The sequence below is a fragment of the Equus caballus genome, chromosome 7 (genome assembly GCF_041296265.1).
Source record: "Equus caballus isolate H_3958 breed thoroughbred chromosome 7, TB-T2T, whole genome shotgun sequence".
Lineage (NCBI taxonomy): Eukaryota > Metazoa > Chordata > Mammalia > Perissodactyla > Equidae > Equus > Equus caballus.
In genome coordinates this window covers 100,540,100-100,562,258 of record NC_091690.1, presented here as the reverse complement: position 1 = coordinate 100,562,258, position 22,159 = coordinate 100,540,100, and the positions used below count along the sequence as shown (strand labels likewise).

General features: G+C 46.6%; 1 long non-coding RNA gene across 1 annotated transcript in view; it reads right to left on the bottom strand.

The window, feature by feature from the left end:
• Positions 1-2,663: 2,663 nt before the first annotated feature.
• Positions 2,664-22,159, bottom strand: part of LOC138925069 (uncharacterized) — a 40,222-nt gene continuing 20,726 nt past the window's right edge. Inside the window, exon 2 of the long non-coding RNA XR_011440762.1 lies at positions 2,664-4,307. This is a non-coding gene — a long non-coding RNA (uncharacterized lncRNA). The remainder of the gene's footprint in view (positions 4,308-22,159) is intronic.

Sequence of the window (22,159 nt, the reverse complement as noted above, 5' to 3'; positions counted from 1 at the left end):
AGTGATCCAGTCAAGGTCACACAGCAAGTTAACAGTTACACACAATGGGATTGGGACCGTCCGCACGAAAACTGATACCTCAGGGAGAGCCTAGCTGTTTGCCAACTGCAAAGAAATTATAAAAACAAATTCTTGGCTGAAAACTTGAAAGGATAGGTTTGGAATGTTATCTTAATGCACATTACAATCTTGAAGTTTCTTGTCATATCCTAGATAAAGTACTGTGTTTATACTTTATTCATTTCCATGCAAAATGGCTTCTAAAATTAAATGCCAAGAATTCTCACTGACACGGTGTGGTTCACATTTCTTTGCTTACATTTTGTTTCGTTTCTGACAATACAGTATTTTATGATTAAGACACTCTTCTCCTCCTGGCACTATAGTTTTTCCCCATATAACGATACAATTACATAAATACTGTATGGTGTTGGAAATCTTTAAAGAATCCATTTCACATTTGAGAGTAAAGTCTTATCTTTAAAATTACTTTCAGAAAACACATGAGACACACGGAGCTGTCAGCTTTAAACAGTACCCCAACTTTATGTTAACACCATCTAAAGTGCCGTACTCTCCGGCACAGAGATACATCTATAACCACAAAGATTAGTGCTCAGCCAAAAAAAAAGCTTTTAATTTTTCATTACCTCCTCAGTGTACTACCTGGCTGGAGTTAGACATTTAAAAATCCCATATGATTGTTGAGCTCCTCAGAGAAGTTAACCCTCAAATTTCCAGCAGAAAACCTACCGGACAATATTTGACCATTAAGAGTAGCATTGGAGTCCAGAGCACGGACTTGGGATCCACACTGCCAGGGCTCAAAGCCCAGCTTCAACAGCTGAGTGATTCGGGAAAGTTACTGAGCCTCCATAAAATGGGAATAGTAGGGGCCAGCCCGGTGGCACAGTGATTAAGTGCACATGTTCCGCTTCGTTGGTCCAGGGTTTGTGGGTTTGAATCCTGGATGCCAACATGGCACCACTTGGCAGGCCATGTTATGGCAGGTGTCCCACATATAAAGTAGAGGAAGATGGGCAGGGATGTGTGCTCAGGGCCAGTCTTCCCCAGCAAAAAGAGGAGGATTGACGGGGGCTGGCCCCGTGGCCGAGTGGTTAAGTTCGCGTGCTCCGCTGCAGGCGGCCCAGTGTTTTGTTGGTTCGAATCCTGGGCGCGGACATGGCACTGCTCATCAGACTACACTGAGGCAGCGTCCTACATGCCACAACAAAGAATATACAACTATGTACCGGGGGGCTTTGGGGAGAAAAAGGGGAAAAAATAAAATCTTTAAAAAAAAAAAAAAAAGAGGAGGATTGGCAGCAGATATTAGCTCAGGGCTGATCTTCCTCAAAAAAAAAAAAAAAATGGGAATAGTATTAGTACTTGGCTCGTATAGTTGTTGTAAGGATTAAATGAGACAACATGTGTAAAGTGCTTAGAACAGCATCTACATACAGGAGTGCCCAGCCGATGCTCCATCATTAGAATCCACTTTTTAAACTGCAGAGGACTGAACCTTTACAAAGAAAGTTAAAGATGAAAATTTAAAAACTAGATACACATAAGTGATCATGTTAAATTTGAATTCTGACAATAGAACTCTTATGTGAAATAGAATCATAAACCTATATAGACTAAAAGCTTAGATTCTAAAAGTTTATTCCACAACCTGATACACGTAATAAATGAGACTGTAAATTCCCAGTTTTTAAATAGAAGAAATTTGATTCCAGAAAGCCAAGAACAGTGTTCCACTCGTGAGCTCTAGAAAGTCGTTCTCAGCTAGCAGCTCCATGAAGGCGGTGACAGTGCCTTGCTCATCATGATATGCCCAGCATTGTGCACACTGCCACGTGGTAGGAATTTCATACATGTGGAATGACTGACTGATTGACTACAAGAGGCAATGCTCTTTAACTCACAGAACTTTAGAGTTAGAATGGGTTGCCTGCTCATGACGTCATAAACAAGGAACCTGAGGATAAACAACTTAAAACTAATTATGTGATTAGCTGTTAATAGAATCAAGATCCAAGATGTTGACTCCAGGGCTTGGACACTCAAATAAGTCATGCCTTCAGTAGTATTTTTCTAAAATGATGTCTTAGAAACACCATTCTCTTGGGATACACATGGAGTAAAGGATGGAAGGAGTTGTTCTCCGGTCAACGAATTTTGGGAAATGCTGAGTTAAACAAATTAAACTGTGGGTCTCCAAGAGGGAGAAAATAGTACCATTTGCAGTATTTCTGAAGCAGGTTTGACCATAAAACTCCTTTTGAAGGGAGCATCTTTTGGAACTGATGGTCTATGAAATGCATGGGAGAAGACTGACCAGTAGGCTTCAACAAATACTTATTAAGCACCTACTACATGCACTTATCATGATAAGAACCATACAAAAAGTTAAGGTGAGTTAGACCCCACAGTGCTCCTGGGGCCCTTCATGAGAGAGGGTAAGAACAGTGGTGGGGGTGGGAGGGCATTAGGAAAAAGCACATGTAACTTCAGTCTACGTCTAAATTTGAGAAGTGTCATGAGAAAGGCTTAGATGACATGCAACCAAGATTCAAAGGTTAGAGTCCCATTGAAGAAATAGCATTTGAGATGACTCTTGAAGGATGGATGTGACTTCCTCTAGGAAAGGTCTGCTAGGGTTTGATTATCTGAAAATATCTTTATTTTACTATCATTCATGAAATACAGCTTTTTTGGATATGCAATGGACAGTTATTTCCCGCCAACACTTTGAATAATTATTCCACTGTCTCCTTACAGCCACTGTTGCCCTTGGTAAGTCTGCCGACAGTCTAATTGTCAGTCCTTTGTAGGTTAGCTTTCTTCTCTCTCAGCCTGCTTTTAAAATTTTCCCATTGTCTTTGGTGTTTTCTAGTTTTCCTATAACATGTCTAAGGGATAAACTGCCTTTTAATTCATCCTGCTGGGCTATGCTGTATTTCCCAAATCTGTGGACTTAGGTCTTTTCACCAGCTCTGAAAAATTCTCAGCTACTATTGCTTCAAATATTATGTCTCTTCCTCTCTCTCAATCCTCTCCTTCCAAAACTCCAGTTAAATGGGCATCAGAATTCCTCGCTCTAGCTTCCACATCTTTAACCTTCTCTTTCATATTTTCCATTTCCCTTTTTCCTGTGATACATTCTGAACATTTTTTTCAGATATTTCTTCAATTCACTTTCAGATATTTAATATGTTCATTAAATGTCCACTTCCAACCATTTTACTTTCATTTTAGGAGTTCTTTCTAAATTCTTTTTCAAATTTACCTGGTTATTCCTGAGGGTCCTTTGATATACTGATCCTGATTTCTTTAAATGGGTCATATGCAGCCATTCTACGTTAGAAAGGCCCCAAAATGTGGTGGTGAAGAGCACAGACTCTAGAGTCAAAGTTGCAGCTCCACCACGTAAGAAGTGTAGACCTGGGACAAATTAACCTCTCAGTGGCTCAGCTTTTTCATTTATAAAATGGGAATACTAATAGTACTTCCTTCAAAGAGTTGCTATAAGGATTAAATAAGTTAAAGTTTGAAATAAATCTTTACACTACCTAGCACTTAATAATTGCTCTATGCACTTTTGTAAATAAAAACATTGTGTATCTGAGAATTCCCATATCCTAAGGTCTTGAGGTCTAAACTGGATGTTTGTTTTTCCACTGACTCTCTCAGTGTCTTGCCCCCTTCTGTGCTCCGTGGTCTTGGATTAGTGGCCACCCTACTGTGAGATTTTGTATCCGCTTCTGTTAGGAGGCAGAGGGAAACCCACCTGAGAGGCTTTTCCCTCTCGGAGTGTCCTGGCCTAATGCAGAAGTCTCAGAACCTTGGTGTCCCCACCTTCTGATGCGATGGAGCTTCACACAGGGCTAATAAGGCACTGGCCCTTAGGACAACCCAATTTTCTTATCTTCTTAGTACTCTTGGCTCCAAGTTGTGGTTTTAGTTCACTTTTTGGGAGAAGGGCTATCCCTAGACAATTTCCTTCAACTTACAAGCCAAGTCGTGCATTTACAAAGTGATCCAGTTCTTCTGTAGTTGGAAGGCCTTCAAAGTATCTAGTTATCTATACTGCCAGGAGCTCCCTCCTGCTTTGTATCAGTCAGAATGGGTTATTTTATGCTGCAGCAACAAACAACCCACAAACCTCAGTGGCTTAGAAGAGTAAAGGTTGATTTCCCACTTGTGTTACATGCCCATCTCAGGTCATTAGGGCCTCTGCACCATCTGGTACTGACTCTGGGACTCAGGCTGATGGAGTGTTGACCATCTGAACATCATCAGTCCTGTAAAAGGGGAGAGAAAAAACGGTGAATAATACTATGGCTGTTAAAGACTTCCATCTGGAAGCAACATACATCATTTCCACTCACTTTTAATTGAGCAAAGCAAGTCATAGGGCCATGCCTAACTCTAAGGAAGTGCTTAGGAAGGACTGGAAACATAAGTGAGCATTACTCACAATTACTACACGCTTTTTCACCTAACATTATAAACTTCTTTATGTTCTTATATAGATTTGGTAACCACATATTTTTTAAAAATTTATTGTGAAAATCTCAAACATAAAAAATGTAAAGAGAATGGTATAATAATATAATCAAGACCTATAAATATAATTTTAAATGTCTGCATAATAGTCCAGATGGGGGATGTTCAAACAAATTTTATCATGAAATATTTCAAACATACTAAATTTGAAATTATGAAAGCTTTTTGTTGTAAAGGTAACATATTTATATTTAAATATTAGAATTTCATTTAAAAATCATAGTAATATATTTCATTAAAAATTTTTAAATACAGAAAAAATAAAGAATGACTAGAATTTTAATAGATGTGCAATCCAAATGGAAGAGAAAGTAACAGCAAAAATAGTGAGGTAGGGGCCAACCCCGTGGCCAAGTGGTTAAGTTTGCATGTTCCGCTTTGGTGGCCCAGGGTTTCACCAGTTCAGATCCTGGGCACGGACATGGCACCACTCATCAGGCCATGCTGAGGCAGCATCCCACATGCCACAACTAGAAGGACCCACAACTAAAATGTGCAACTATGCACCAGGGGTATTTGGGGAGAAAAAGTAGAAAAAAAAAAGAAAAAGAAGATTGGCAACAGTTGTTAGCTCAGGTACCAATCTTTAAAAAAAAAAAAATGAGGTCTGAAAGTACAGGGAATGTTTGTAGAAAAGCAGGTAGCTCTGCTTTGCTGGGACATAGGGTCCTAATGGGAACTGGGAACAGAAAGTTAAATGGAAAACTTGTCATGGAGCGCTCTGAATGCCAGGCTGGAACTTCATTCAGGAGGGAATGGAAAACCATTGGAAATTTTTCAGTAGAAAAATAACATAAATTTAATCTAGCCTTTATTGAGTACCAGATACAGTGTTAGACACTGAGATACAGAAATGGACAAAATGTAGTCCTCATCACCTAGTAGCATGATTGAAAATGTACCTGGGAACACTGATCTAGACCATAGTAGGAAAGACCAGACAGCAATGCAGAGAAACCAACTTAGAGGCTACTGCAACAGTCCAGGCAAGAGCTCAGGAGGGCCAGAACAGAGGACTAGCAGGGGGCTAGAAAGGAAGGAGTGGACTGAGAGGTCTCATGGAGCTTGGGTTTGTAGAATGTTTTAATTACTCAGATATGGGGAGCAAAGGAAAGGAAAGACCCAAGATACTGAAGATCATATCATGAAGGACAGGGAGAATAATAGCATCGATAGAAATAGAAACACCAGGAAGAGGCTTGGTTTGGGGAAAAGATGATAACTTTGGTTGTATACACATTGAATTTGAGATTCCATGAGTACATCCTGGTGGAAGTATCCAGCAGGAAACCGGATGTATGAAAAACAGAACTCGAGGGAAAAGTCAGAAATCAGCTTTTGGCACAGCAGTAATGGTTTATATCCTTTGCAGAAGACAGATTGCTGAAGGAAAGGAGGCTGCAAAATCCTCTTTTAAAAATTTCTGGATGAACATGTGGAAATCACAGGATTGTCCCTAAAAGAGAGTGAAGCACAAGAGGATCCCCCACTCCAGGTCCTGTCCCGTCATGTGGATGCAGGTCCATCCTCACAGGCCCATTCCTTTGTGTCTCAGAGGCTTTTAGTCTCCAGTGTCCTCAGTTACAATCAGATGCCCCCAAACAATCCTTAGGGCTTGATCAGAAAATACCTTCCCTAGCATGGGCTTGTTAGGACTTTCCTGCCAGCTGACAGAGGGGGACCGAGAGGGCATCAGGGTGGACAATGCAGGGGTGAGGACCACTCAGGAGAAGAGGAAGAGCCAGCAGGACGCAGAATCCAGGTGAGGTGGTAAGAGACAGAACCACTGAGGCCTGAAGGGTGTCCTGAGGCTGGGCTGTGGGACACAGGCTCACACATGCACACGTTTACACACGTGTTTACCAAAGGTACAGAGTGGGAACATGGTATCAAAGTTGAGCACGGACGAGTCAGCACTGTCACCTGGTCTGACCATTACGATGCTCACACGGCAGGCCGGTTGACTGAAATACTAAATTGGTTCTCGCCCTGAATTTCACACAGGCTTCCAGGCTTTGTAACGCTTTGCCCGGAAAATGCGGGCAGGGCAGAAAATCGGGTGCAGCCTCTCCTGGTAAAAGTTTTGCACCTTGGTACTCAATACCACTGAACACTGAAAAATGGTTAAAACAGTAAATTGTGCGTTATGTGTATTTTGCCACAATTTTTTAAAACTGGATTGAATTAAATACAAAATAATTTTGTTCTGAGTATTCTAATATATGTGTGTTATAACAAGAAATAATCATAGTACTTATTGTCTTAAAGAGAAGCTTTGCACCTTGAGGGACCTTGAAGGGTGTTGGGAGAGGAACAGCCTGGGGGACGCCTTTGAGCAGCGAGGCGTCTAGGAGGGAGATTCCCCTCAGGAAAGAGTGTCGAATCATCCGACAGGGCTCTGCCCCGAGTCTCGGCAGTGCCTGGGTGGCAGCAGCGGTGGGGGGGGCTGCATGTGCTCCCAGGAGCGCGAGCCCAGCCTCCCGAGGGGTCCCTCTGACCAGGCGAGGAGCAGAGGCGCCGGCTCAGCCTGCAGCGGACACAGGGATTTGGCCTCTCTGTCCACCTACCTACCAGCTCCTGGAGCAGAGCTGGCACGCGGCAGGAGTCCAACAAATGTTTGTTAAATAAATGAATGATCACGATGAGGCGGGGCCTTGGCGTTGCATCAGACCTCTGACTTCTGCACATGCCACGAGTGGGACAGAGGCCGGGGGATGGTGACCCTTCTCACGAGCCTGGCAGCACGGGGACTGGGAGTCAGAATTAGATTGACTCCAGGAAAATAATAGCAACATCTTGCACAGCTGATAGACAGCTTTTTTTAACTGACCATTTCCTTGCGTTATTTATAAAATGTTACGTAACATATTATGTTTGCAAATAAGGGGTAGATACTTATTTACCAGGATAAAGAGCAGGGTAAGAGCTGTGGTTCTCAGAGTAGAGGCACTTTCCTCCTTGAGATCCCTAAAGAATTAGACACTCTCCCCAGGGAAGCCTTGAGTGTGAGCTGGGTCTGGGGTAGAGCAACCCCACCCTACTCACCTTACCTGGGCTCTGAGGCCTCTGGCTGCAGCAGAGAGGGCTGGAGGGCGGGTGCGGGGGCCTGGGCTCCAATCTGAGCTTTGCCACCACCTGGTCTCAGGCAAGTGCTTCAGCCTGTTTTGCAAAACAAGGGCTTGGGTCTGATGGTCCCTAGGATAGGGCTGGGGCTTAGCCTGTACACAGGGGGTCTGGCTGTCCTCAGTGTCTGCAGACTGCGTCATCTCTGACTGGTCAGGTATCTACTATACGATGGTTCGATTTTTTACTATTATCTACTATTTACTATTTTTTACTATTATTTACTATTACTACTCTCAGGTCCCTTCCAGGTGAGCACAAGTCTCCTGCAGGTCTGCAGAGACAGAGGTAATTTGGCTTTCCAGAAACAGAAGAGTCACAGGAACTCATCCAAAGCACAACTTACCCTGATTATAAGAATTAGTCCTGAGGACTCCAGGAGCACTGCTCTGTGCCATATAAAGCTGACTTCTTATCCCTGGCTCTGTGCTGCAAGCTTCCTTTTTTAACCTCCTCTAAGTCTTTTCTCCACTTACTGCAAAGTAATGTTTTCTCTGGCTTCAAAATATGCGGACACCTTCCCCCTCGATGTGGAAAATAAGAAGAGGCTTGGACGAGGGCACCAACATCCTCTCCAGTGCCCACTGTTGTCCTTGGTGAACGTGACCCAGAGAGAAGGCGCTGCGCTGAGACACAGCCAGGCGGGCAAGGGTGGTTGTGTTCTCCCATCCCTCCACCCTCTTCCTCCACCTGGAAACATCCAGCCACTGCAGTTCTCTTTTGGAAAGTGTCTCAGATGCAAATGAGGTTATAAGGACGTGAGGTTGAGGAGGGTGACACCGAATGTTGAAAGTGTTTCCTGATAGTGATTCTAAGGGGTTCCACCCTATCAACAATAAACGCCCTTTACATAAATTAGCTTGAGAGACTCTGTTCCTTTGCCACCGACAATCCTTATCAGTCAGGGTTCTCCAGAGAAGCAGAACCAAGAGGATGTGTGTATGTATACACGTGGAAAAAGAGATTTTTAAGGAATTGGCTCACACGATTGTGGAGGCTGGCAAACCCAAAATCTGCAGGGGTGGCACAGGCTGGAGACACAGGGAAGAGGTGCAGTTTGAGTCCAAGGCAGTCTCCTCTTCCTCAGGGGAGCTCAGTCTTTTTCTCATTATGGCCTTCAACTGATTGGCTGAGGCCCACCCACACTATGAAGGGTAATCTGCTTTACTTATTTGTGTCAGTCTCAACTAAAAAACGTCTTCACAGAAACATCTGGAATAATGTCGGCCAATGTCTGGGGCCTGTGGCCCAGCCACGTTGACAGAAAATTAACCATCACAGCCCTTATCTCTGATTCTTAGCGGTGGCTGCCTTAAGGACTGTGTTGCAAATGACTCTGAAGCCAAATCCAGACTCAACAGGAAAGAACAGCCTCATGAACTAGCAGGGTCTGCAGGAAAGAACAGCCTCATGAATGAGTAATGTCTGCAGGAAAGAACAGCCTCGTGGACTAGCAGCATCTGCAGGAAAGAACAGCCTCGTGAACTAGCAGGGTCTGCAGGAAAGAACAGCTTCATAGACTAGTAATGTCTGTTCTGAGCACAGAAGGGAGGAGAGCAGCCTGTGTCATGTATTTGCTATTCCTACAATAGAAGTCTAGTTTAGTGTTTATTAAATGAGTGAAGAAGTGACAAATTTTGCCCATTTTGCCATTAAACCTAGGACTAGCCTTGATTCAAGTGGTGTTCAAACTAAACTGTCTGATATCACCCAGGCAGGCAGAGCAAATTCTCATGTGCCCCTGCACACGTGCGCAGGAATGCTCCCGCAGCTTCATTAGCAACATACGTGAACCAGAAATAACCCAAATGTCCATCAACAGTATGTGTAACAGTTCGGTAAATAAAAAATATTGTGCCACAACAACGATGAACTACAGCTACCTACAACACGGACATATCTCACAAACCTAAGATGGAGTGAAAGAAGCCAGACACAGAACAAGGCATTAATTCCATTTATATTGTCAAACACATAAAATTAAACTATATTCTAAGTAGATGCAAACTTAGGTGTTCCTAATTGTTTAAAAAAGCAAAGAAGTGATTCTCAAAAAGCCATGACAGCGATCATCTTAGGAGCGTGAGAGAGGCCGTGGGGGGAGTTGGCAACATCATCCTTGTTGACCTGGGTGTCAACTTTAAAACAACTTGTTAAACTGCTTTTTTCTGTATGAGTGTTAAACGTCGCAATCAAAAAGACTCAAGATTTTCCTAAGGTCTCCTTATGCTAGTCCCTGAAAAAGCAGACACGAAGGGGACCCCACAGACGGCTGATGCGATGCCCTGGGCAAAGAGGCCAGCACTTCGCTCCCAGCCTTTTTCCCCACGAGATCTGCTGTGGACCCTTTCTGTTCTGCCTCTTCCTCCACAACAAAGGTCTCCATTTTAGTACAGTGATTAGATTTACAATATAACAAATGTAACAGTTGAAAGTCTAAACTTCGTCCTCAGCAAAACTTGCAAAACAGCTGCAAAAAAGATGAATGTCACTGGTGGGATGAGAGGCCCAGAAGGATTCTGTGGAAAAGTTCAGGGTGTGCACGCAAGGCCTGTTCTGAGCAGAAGCCCCGTCAGAGGACAGGCTGTCGTCTGTCCCATCGTCAGCACGAGGTCCTGGGACATCTGCGCTTCGGAAGGCTGGCTGTTCTCAGGCAGCAACCCTGGGACACGGGGCAGGCGTTCACCATCCGCCCTCCAGTGTCCTGGGCTTAAACTCAGAATTCAGCTCCAAGAGTCAGAGAAAAGGCAGCTGAACTTAAGGGCAGGTGCGAGGTTGACTTTGCCTCTTTTCACAGCTTTTAGTACTTAGAAATTTGTAGATAAATATGCTTTATTCCCTCTGGAAAAAGGATTTCCCCCCCCCCCCCAACTCCGCCTGGGGAATAACAAATTTCATATGGAAACCTGAAAACCCAGAGAGAAATATGGAATGCTTCAGACACCTCCTGTCGGCCTGGCCGGCACAGACCTGGGGCGGGTCAGGCTGCTTGGGCTTCTCTGGCTCACGCCTTCATCCACAGTGGGTCATTTTATAGATCCATTAAATTACATTTCTCTTGGGCTCCTTTCCTCAGTTCCCCTCAACCCCGCTCCAGTCACACACGCTAAAAACCCCCTTAAGCTCCAGAAATAAATCTCTATAAACTGCCAAGTGTTCAATCAGGCTTTTACTATATCTCTTTGCAATTAGAATAAATTTACTGCTCGCAGAGATGGGGGAAATATGCAAGGTACTCCTTGGATAAATACACCGCAGTGAGAAAAGTAGAGGCTCTGTGAAAGTTATCTCTGTGAATTCAACAAGAATCAAGGTCACTGCCGCGGCTGCATACCAGCGAGCACTAATTAATGGGCCTGCAGCTGGTGGTACCACTTGGCCGCTCTGCTCCAGCCGCTGCTCCATATTTCTCTCGTTTGTAGGACCATTCTTGGATAGAATCCCATCTCTTTTTTTCCTCCAAGTACAAAAAGTACATGTCTATCCTGGAAGGGTGCCAGCCTTTCAGAGAACTAAGGAAAGTGTTGTTTCTTGGCTATTTTTATCTCCTTTTTAAAGAAAGGACACTCCGTCACCTCTGGAGCCGGATTACGGTAATCTGCGTCGGGCTCTGGTCTGAGGTCGCCGGCCCGCCCCGTCCCCGCGGGGGAGGTGTCCTGAGGACCGAGGGCAGAGAGGGACACCTGAAAGGAAACAGCTATCTCCCTGCACCACACAGTTTGCATTTTGGGCCGAAAGCAACGTAAAGCTGCAAGCAGCGCTCACCCACCCTCAGAGCTGGTGAGGGCGGGAAGGGGGTGGGAGAACCCGCAGAGAGTCCCCCGGGTCCGGGGTTCACTCCGTGCAGACCTGCTGGGAAGCGTCTGGTGAGACGCGCGGTCCCCTCAGCGGGACAGGCAGCTGCTGAGGGTGAGGGTGGCGTCCGGAGAGGGGGGACGGGGCTTCGAGGTGGGCGCCCCGGGACCCCAGCTGTGCGGCGCTCTGGTCAGACCCGACTGCAGCGCCAGAAAGATCCGGGCTCGGCACCTGCCCCGCCACGAGGCAGCCGTGTGTCACGCGGCGGCCTAAGTGGCCGCGAGGCCTCAACTTTCTCCTCTGGAAAACGGGCCAACAGTAGGAGGCGCCTCCAGGCTGCGCAGGAATTCTAGGCGGCAGCATCCTGCGGGGCTGCGCGGGCCGCCCGGCGCCTGGGCCGTCTCCGTGCACGGTCTCTGTTGCAACTGCGGCTCCCCACCCGCTTCGCCCCTCGCGAGGGAAGCCTGGAGGGAAGCGTCGCAGGAAGGCGGCCTCCCCGCGCAGCTCCCGCGCCTCCCCGCCCGCCTGCCTTCCTCCGCGGGAAACTCCTTTCCTGCGGGGCTCGCAGCGGGGACTCGCCCGGGAAAGACGGGGTGCCTGACCCCACCCTTCAGGGGGTTCTCCAGGTGGTCCGGGGCACGGGGTCGGCGTCCGCTGGTGCCAGTTCCCCCAGAGGGAGGCCCAGCCCCACCGAGCCCCCCTAAGGAAGGAAGAACGTTCTGAAAATTGGGAACTGCTCTCCCTTATTACGTCCAAACCGTAAACTGATATTTGGGCCTTTTAAAGGACTTGGGAAATCTGAAATTGAGGAGTAAGGATTTAAAGGAAGCCTTGGGGGGTCGGGTCGTTCGCCTCCGGGAAGCTCTGAAGCGCCTTCATCTGCCCCTGGGGCAGCGTGTCCCCCGACCCGGCATCCTGGCGGCATCTTGTGCCTTCTTGCGCAACTGATACTTCTGTGCCTCTTTTAAAATGTATTTGGAGAAATATTTAGGGTACAGGAAAAAATAAAGCGTCAATTTAAGGAACAAGACTATTCGAGGTAAAGGGTTGGCTTCTAAGATGCTTGAAAGAAAGTTTTAAATTTGCGTTTGGCACCTAAGAAAATTAAACAAAAACCTGGCTGTTTATGCAACCAAAGCGACATGAGCATTCATGTGGAACTTCCCAGTCATTGCTCCTATCACGCATGTTCATGTATACGGTGCTCTACAGTATACAAAAAATGTCACACACTCTCACAGCAGCGCTAGGCGGGGAGCAGGTGTTATAATCCTTATTTTACCAACAAGGAAGCTGGGGCTCAGGGAGTCAAATTTTGCTTAAAGAAAATGTAAAATGGCAAGAACTTGAACTTGGGACTTGGGGCTTTGGTCCCAATACCCTTCCCACAACACTGGGTCACCTTTAACCCGCCGTGGGGCCTAGGCCACCGGTCAGCTTTCTGTGCCTCGGTTTCCCGGTCTGTGAGATGAGAACCTCCCCGGCCTCCTTTCAGGGATGCGGGGACAGGCCTTCCAGGCCCAAGTCTGTCTATCACGTGACCAAGATTTCCAGGAACCGGGTGTCATGAGCCCAAATGAAACACTCTGCAGTGAAATACCGTGGCGCCCTGTCTGCGCAGGCTGCCCCAGCTCTGCGGAGACCCCCGCGAAGCTTCCACATGACACAGGTTGCCAGAGGCCAGCACAGAAAGGCTACGCCGCTGGCAGATGGCCTGGAAGCTGGGAGTAACTGCGAACAGCTCGTTGTTCCAGGGCTGGGGGACCTGGAGAAGCGGCAGGGAGGCAAGGAAGGACACACACTTGCCGTCAGGGCCTGAATTCCCTGAAGCTTTAAATGAGGAGCTAAGTTGTGTCGTCGAAGTGGATGAAACTCAACAGCTGTGCAATTCTAGAAGAATGTACAGTTTTGAAATGTCTAGGAAAATACCATTTCTCCTTTTTATTTATTTATTACAGAAGCATATCTATTGTCAAAATAACGGATAGAGAAGTGCAGAATTAGAAGGTACATCTCTCCTTCATCTGCTCCTCCCTCCCTCACTGACTCTCCCCGCTCCGTGTGCCCTGCGGATGCCGTGTGTGTGTGTTCAGACACACATTATACGGATTCGTATGTACTTTTAAATGGGGACTCACGACACATCCAGTTCTGTAACTTGTCTTTTTCCAGCTTTACAATGTATCAGCGATACCTGCGCACACAGCCCTCGGATTTCCCCCCAGCTTTATTGAGATATACTTGACAGGTAAGAGTTGTGTATCTGAGGTGCTCAACGTGATGATTTCATATATGAATACATGGTGAAATGATTACCAGGACCAAGCTAATTAATATATCCATTACCTCACAGAGCTCCCTTCTTCAGCTGTGGCCAGATCTACTCTCTTAGCAAATTTCAAGACTACAAGACAGTGTTATTAACCAGAATCCCCACACCTCACATTGGACCCCCAGAACCTGTTCATCCTCCATAACCGCAACTTTGTACCCCTTGACCAATACCTCCCCATTTCCTCCAAGCCCCAACCTCTGATAGCCACCATTCTAATCTCTGCTTTTATGAGTTCAGCTCTTTCAGAGACCTCGCCTTCTTTTAAAGCACGGAGAGGATTCCATTGTATGGATATACCGGAGAGGATTCCATTGTATGGATATACCGTAGTTTCTTCAACCACTCCCTATGCAGATATAGGTTACTTCTGTTGTTTTTTCCCTCTTTTTTACAAATAATGCTTCAGTGGATAATAAGGATGGTTTACCAATATGAAAGAAAACAATCTAGGGATAAATGGGCCAGAGCAAATTTGGGAAATTTGGTGCAAAACAAAACCCTACGAGTGAGCCCAGCATGGGCATCAGAGAGAGGGGACCCTCCCAGCTTAGCCCCTCGCTGTGTCGGATCTGAGGGACCCCCAGCACCAATAGAACCCAAGAAAAAACCAGTTAAAGAAAGAGAAAAGCACAGCAGGACTTTTGAGAGTGTGGGTAAATTGAAGTAAGCATTGGGTATGTAGACAGAAATCCTACAGAGAAACAACAGGCTGGGTAAGGAAGGTCACCTGGAGAGCTCAGGCTGGCCGCAGCATGAGGAGGAGCAGGCTGTGAGGCTCAGGGTGTCTGAGCTTCAGGCTCCACGCCAGGCCTGCAGGACTGTCCTGTCCTCTTGTCTTATCCCTTTGTGGCCTTGACACCTGCACGATGCCTGACAGGTAAGCACGTCAATAAGTTCTTAAAGAACGGGCAAGGAGTGCTGCTCTCAAGGGGACCACGCCTCTGGATGTGGCCAGCAGACCCCACCCAAGTGCAGAGAATCTTGATTTGTGACTTTAAAAATAACGTAAAAATTTTGAAACATTTAGCTTAAGTTGGAAAGCAGTAAGTTCGAAAATGGTTTTACTGAAAGCCCCCTATTTATGGAGCGTGTTTCCCTGCTTAGTGTTGTGTTTTAATTTGTTGCCTGCTTAAAAAGTGTAGTAATTAAACTGTCACTGGACATTGAATTAAAAAACTTTTTAAGTTGACCTCATTTTTCTTGAACCCATCACAAAGTTGTTCTGTGTCTAGTTGTGTCAGTTGGTGGGTTTCTGCTCCTGGCCTCAGCATTCATGTCCCTAAATGAAGTAAAAAGAATCAGTGGCTGGGGCACGACTTTGGCCTTGTTAACAGAGAATTCAAGGGAAGGTGAAGACGCTCTCCTGTGTGACGGTCCTGTTGACTGCGTGACTACGTTCCAGCCAACAGGAGATCAGACAACTGGATGTGTGTGCACTTCCCTCAAAGATGCAGTCATGAGAAACGGATACGTGCAAGGCAAGCAGGTGGATGTGAAGGGTTTATTGTTAAGAAGAGAGAAGAGCAGCTCCTCTCCTCCACCTGCATCAGGGCTGCAAACTACCAAGAATATGCCCAAAGGAAGACTGGCCCCCTGTTCTCCAGCAGCCGAATCCTCGGGAGCAGTGATCCATACTCATGAGGACGGCCTCGATGCACAGGGGAAGAAAGGTCGAATTAAATCCAGTAGAGTTGCTGGTATTTCAATGCTCCATATATTATTCATCATTCAACAAATATTAGCAGAGTCAGTAGAATCAGAAAGACGACTCTCCAGCCACTCTGAATCAGCAGGACTGTTCTGTTGAGCCTCTTTTTTTTTTTTTTTTTTAAGATTTTTAAAATTTTTTCCTTTTTCTCCCCAAAGCGCCCCGGTATATAGTTGTATATTCTTTGTTGTGGGTTCTTCTAGTTGTGGCATGTGGGACGCTGCCTCAGCGTGGTTTGATGAGCAGTGCCATGTCTGCGCCCAGGATGTGAACCAACAAAACACTGGGCCGCCTGCAGCGGAGCGCGTGAACTTAACCACTTGGCCACGGGGCCAGCCCCTCTGTTGGGCCTCTTAATCAGTTCAGTACCCAAACCGATGCCGAACCCCCCGCCTCCCTGCTGCAGAGCTCCAGTCCACGATGAGACGCTTCAGAGGGCTGTGAATTAGCTTGTGGACAGAACTGCCTGCAGGGAGGTGACCCTCGGCTTTGTCAACAAGAGGAGGACCATCTGTTTGGGAGGAACTTTTTAAATCATCCTTTTGGCCCTGTGGCTCAGAGGATGGAGAATGGGACTGATGTCGGCAGTCTTGGGTTCCAGGCCTTTATTGCTATCCCACTGTGACTCTGGGCTTCAGTTTCTTCACCATAAAATAAAGAGCTCAACTAGGTGGCCTTTCTACCAGTGTACAGGATAAAGGATGCTGATCACACCATGTTAAGATGAGTCTCCATAGTCCTGAAGACTTACGATTCTTCAGAGAGGAAAAAAGATCCTGGGGATCCTAAGGGGGCTACTCTGGGGCCCCAGTCCTAGGTGTGGACTGTCCCCAAATCAGATGTTCCTTGTGCTCAGGGATTCTGTTAAGAGCTGTCCTTCCTAAACCAGATCAGCTGTTAGCCCCACCCTTCCTGGAGGCAGGAGAACCTGGGGTTTGCTCGGGACTCCGAGCTGTAAACCTGGCAGGTGGTCCTGTGCCAGCAGGAAGTCCTCTCTTTGTAGCCCCCTGAGCTCTGTGAGGCCACCCAGAGCAGCCACGCTGGCCCAGCTTCCCTCAGCTCCCACCTCGAAAGGGACCTTCAGGCCCCCAAAGGGAAGGCCTCCCCAGGGCTGTTGATTGGGTGGCAGATTGAACTCTGCAGCCCTGACTGGTGCCATCATTCGCTGATAATCACGAACAATTTCAAGGAGTTAAGAAAGCCTCAACCCCAGAGCTCTGAACATTTGCTGCCAGTCGCTGTCTGGTGGGTAGAGCCTCATGTTACCTCTGGGCACCTTATGTCCTCAGAGTTCTTCTAGAAGAAGGGAATCTGAAAGACGAGCTTTCTGAATTGGTTCTCTGGTCTGATTAGAGGTAAAGGCCCAATGACTGCACGTGCTGTGGTGAAGAGGGCACTGACCGCCAGTTCACGCGTGTTGTGGCAATAGAGATACGAAAAATGAGACCGCTGGATACTCCTCAACAAGCACAGAGGACGAGGATCTGGGTGACCACGTCATGCTTCTGCAAAGGAAATTCAGTGGTGGCTCTTCCAGGAAAGATTGCACTCCCCCTTCCTGTTAATATGGAGACAACGCAGACCTGAAGAATCTGGCTGTGGAAAGGCTGGCTTCACACTGCTCTTGCTGAAAGCCACGGGGGTGGGGGGTGAGGGGGTGGGGGGGAGGGGGGAGGGGGGGAGCCGCGGGCCGGCCGGGAGCAGAGGCCTGGAGGCAGCAGGCCCCGTGTGAAGCTGCCAGGACAACCTGAACAACCTGAAGTGGTGTCTCTTCAGGCCATTTGCTTTTCCCTGCCTCCCCATCCCGTTTTTAAGAGTCACTAAAACAACAATAGTGGCCACTCACACGGCCCTCACCACGTGCCAGCACACAGATCTCAGGCTGTAGAGAGGTCCATGCATGTAATTCTGACAACAACTCGATGAGGCGATATTATTATTAATCCCATTTTAGAGATGGGAAAAGGATGCAAAGTCACATAGCTAACAGGGGAGAAGCAAGGATTTGATCCCAGGAAGTCTGATTCCAGAGTGGACGCTCTTGGTGCACGTGGGTGATGAACATGTCTGTGCTGAATCCTGGCCCTGCCGCTCAGTGGTGATATGGTCTTGGACGGGGCCCTAAAACTCTCTGGGCCTCTCCCTCTGACTCTGAACACGGGAGTAATAATGGCTCCTGCTGATAGAAATGCTGCAAGATTGAAGTGGAACAATAAAAACAAGGGGCTCAGGCCAGGGCCTGACACATCCCAAGGGCTGTCAGTGGGCTTCCTGTCCCCCGAGACGCCTGTGTGCAGTCACCGCAAACCATACTTTCTCCCAGTCTGGAGCTCGTCTTTTCATCCTCTTAACGTGGTCTTAGACAGAAGAAAAGCTTTTAATTTTGATAAAGATGTTGTTTAAGAGAGCAGGTTGCTGCAGCTGGAAAGAAACAGAAGATGACCTTTCTGGAGGTCACAGGGTTGTAACTAAGGGGACTGTCAGGTGTGAGGGTGCAGTGGGTCCCCGCGTCCTTGCTGGCCTCGAGACAGGCGGGCCGATCTGGCGTGAAGATGGCCCAGCCCTGTTGCTCTGCTGCTGTAGAGCACAATCCGTCCATCGAGGCTCCCTTTGCAAGTCCGGCATGTGGGGCTTCTGATGGCTAGAACCCACTTCTGACCCCTGGACCCTGGGCCCCTGCCTCCTGTCCCAGCCCCTCCGCGGCCTGACTTGTTGGCCACATGGTAACAGCTGGGATTGGAGCAGGGGACTCCAGCAGGACTCTGCCACCCGCCCACTCTACACAGAAGACGTGAAATGGTCTTAAAAGACAGCGCTAGCTGTTTCAGAGGCTCCCCCCCAAACTTCTGAGAAGCTGATACTTTTGAAAGGGCATTTTGCATGAAACTTGAAAGGCTGTTTGAGAGAAAAAGGTGAAACTTGCTATTTAAATTATTTAGTGAAGTTAGGAAACAATCCTGCATTTGATTTGGTCAGTCTAGAATTTCACGTATCAAGTTCGTGCTCAGTGGAGCACTGCTTGAAGTACCTGACTATATACTTGCCAAGAAGATCTTATTTTTTGTTTATCAAATATTACTGTAGTTTGCTGAATACCGAGGAGTCAGGTAAAACCCCTGAATGGTGATGCACAAAAATTTCATAAAAATTTAGATTAAAAGCTAATTATGTGGTGAAAACTGCAATCTAAATGTCCATCAAAAGAGATTTGGTTAAATTATGATAGATCCATACAAAAGCTCAACAGTTGTTGCTGTAGAAAGGTACCCTTATGTGTCAGGTATAAAAAGCCAGTTATACATTAACAAGTAGAATTTGATCCTATTCTTAAAAAAGCATTTGGAAAGAAATATACCAAGAGATTTTCAGTAGTAATCTCTGGGTGATAAAGTTATGAAACTTTTTATTTTATTTTTTCCTGAGTTTTCCAAATCAATTGCATTGAGTTTATATTGCATTAATAATCAGAAAAAAAATGAAAATGAATTCCCAGAAATGTTCATAGGATGGCATGTTAAACAGAACTGTTACAATTTTATTAACTAGTTTTATAATATAAAAAGATCACAGGTGGGGCTGGTCCCATGGCCAAGTGGTTAAAGTTTCGTGTGCTCTGCTTCAGCGGCCCAGGTTCTCTTGGGTTCAGATCCTGGGCATGGACGTGCTCCACTTGTCTGCCATGCATGGCCGCGTCCCACATACTAAGTAAAGGAAGACTGGCACGGATGTTAGCTCAGGCCTAATCTTCCTCAAGCAAAAAAAAGAAAAAAGGCTCATAGTTAAAAATATTTAAAAGGGACTCGGAATATGAGGAGAAAAGTAAGCATCCTCTCCCTTATGAGTCCCCAGAACCCTCCCTGCCACATGTAACTGCTGTCAACAAAACACACCTTTAGAGCAGCAACTGAGTAGTGAGAGCCGCTCTGAGGTGCAGACACTGACAAAGAGGCAGAGGCCACCTGGAGCGGAGCGGGGCAGTTCGCAGCCTGCTGCACCCCAGCCCTCTCAGGACGCCCTTCGTGATCACAGCGCCCTTCACGTAGGGAGCTGCCCTCTCACACTGGAGCGCGTGGCGCCATAGGACGCGGGGCCCAGCAAGGCTTGAGAATCAGCCGGGCTCCAAACCCTGGCGCCTGGTCAGGGGGACTCGCACAGCGCACTGGGGCAGTGAGTCCCAGGGGCAGCGGGCTCCCCAGATGGGCTAATTTAGGAGTTTAGTAGCTGACTCCTGCTCATCCCCAGGCTGGAGCGTAAACGTCGCTTCCTCAGGGAGACAATGGGCCTGGCGAGAGGGCAGAGTCCTTCCTCCATTCTTACCACCTGATCACATCCTTTATGTATTGGTGCCAGACCCCTGCCTCCCCCTTGTCCCAGGTGGTAATCGCCACAGGGGCAGGGACCGTGTGTGAGAAAGCCGGCTTTGTTTAGCCAGCTCTTAGCCCATGACAGGCATTTAATAAATATAGTGTTAATAAGATGGAAAACTTCACAAGTCCATTTTTGAGACGAAACTAATTTTATGAATGTTTTAGATAATGGCTGACTCTTGAATGCCAGGTCCGTTTCTTTCTTCATTCATTCTTTCATTCAGTCAATCAACAAACCCTATTAAGTAGGCACTTACAAACAGTAGACCTATTTGCCAGGTCCTGTGCTAGATGCTGGGGACAGATGTGTCAGCAGGGAAGACAAATGGAAATGAGCAGATGCGACCCACGAGCTGTGATGCAGTTACACGGGGCTGAGGGGAGCATCGAGTCACCTGTGTCCTGAGCTCCACAAGAACCACAGCTGACGTCGTCTCCACCCAAGTCACCCTGTGATGTCCATTCGAGCCCAGCAACTTCATTCCCAGGGTGCTGATCTGGCCTATCTGTGTATGTATAAGTCTGTACAGAAACGATTATAATCAACTTCTTAAACAGAATAAACAGCATAAGAGAGTGACACTAACAAACAAGAAGCCGGAGGGAGAGTCTTAAAAACTCTCCCTGCAGAGGAGGGTTTTATAAAGTGCGTGCTCTCCCTCCTTTCCTTCATTCCTCTCCCCACCCTCCTCCCTCCGTTCTCTGTCACACAGCTCAGACACAAGACATGGAGAAGCAAATGTTTTCTGACTCGATGACTTCAGCGGACTAGCGCTCCTTTGAAAGTGATATAGTTACAGGCATAACGTGCTCCGTGTAACACAGGCATCTGTATGTGTAATGCAGGCGTGTCTGTGGGGACATTAGCATCCCGGCCTTGTCGTTTAACGAGGTAGGAAGTTCACCTACAACTGTGGATCCCGAAAGCTCTGGGGAGTCTCGGCTGAGAGAAGGAGGGAGCTGGAGAGAAGAGGGAGATTTCTTTACGGTTAGGTCTTTCTTTCTAAGTCTCCTGGGCTTAACTCCTACTCTTTGAGAAACAGTCCTCTTCCAACACAGCTGGGATGGTCGTCAGGCAGAGGCATCCTCGCCGAGGATAGCAGTCATCCTAGAAAGGTCCAGGCAATTAGGAGATGCTGGTAAATCACGGAGACACCACGGTGAGAGCTCGGTGACCTGACAGCAAAACGTCTGCTTCAGGCCCTGATCCACCACCCCAAAGACGCAGGCTAGAGGGAGTGTTTCCCAGTAGCTTTCTTTATATGTCAAAATACATCCTGCAAATTCACTTCTTATTCTAATATTTTAAAACTCTTTATTGTTCTTTGTGAACTGTGAAAGCAGCGCAGGCTCACTGACAGGTCAAACACTACACAGTGTAGAAAGTGACCAGCGAGTCCAGTCCCCCCGCCCATGCCCGAGGCAGCTCTGCCAGGGAGAGACCGCGAGCCACGCGTGCAATTTAAAACTTTCCAGGAGCCGCAATAAAAGAAGGAAAAAGGAACTGGTGAAGTTAAGTTTAACTATTCATTTTATTTAACCTAATGCACCCAAAATATTATTACTTCAACATGTAATCAACATTATCAAATTATTCATGAGATAAAAAATTATTATTGATATTTTTTCATCATTTTTTGTAGAAAATCTTCTAAATCTGGTGTGCATTTTTGCACTTAGAACACATCTCAACTTGGACGCTAAATTTTCCTTGAAAAGGCTTGATCTGTATTTAGATTTCAGAAAACATACAGTTTAAAAAGTGGATTCACATATCCAAGTTGTTGCGAACATACTTAAAAGTTTTCCAGTAACTGAATGAAGCACCAGTGTTTAAATTAAATATGAAGTATTTAAAATTAAGTAAGATTTGAAACCAAGTTCCTCATTGCCCCAGCCGCATCTGAGTCCTCAGTCGGCTCGTGTGGGACTGACTCCACTAGGACCGTGCAGCCCGAGAGGGAGCCACTGTTGTAAGTTTGTCTGGAATCTTCTTGGCCTTTTCTCTCTGCACGTACATATAAACATATAATTAAACAAATATACATCATACTTATCTGGATTCCATTTCTGAAAAACATGTAAGCATGCTACATATTTTACTCAGCAACCTAATTTTTTTCACTTGAAGTTGTATGTTGGACATTTTTCCTTTTCAGTACATGTGGATCTGGCTGTGGAGCAGACTGAGTTACCCACTTCCCTACTAATGGACACACACTGTTTCTGACGTTTTGCCGTTATAAACATTCATGTTTG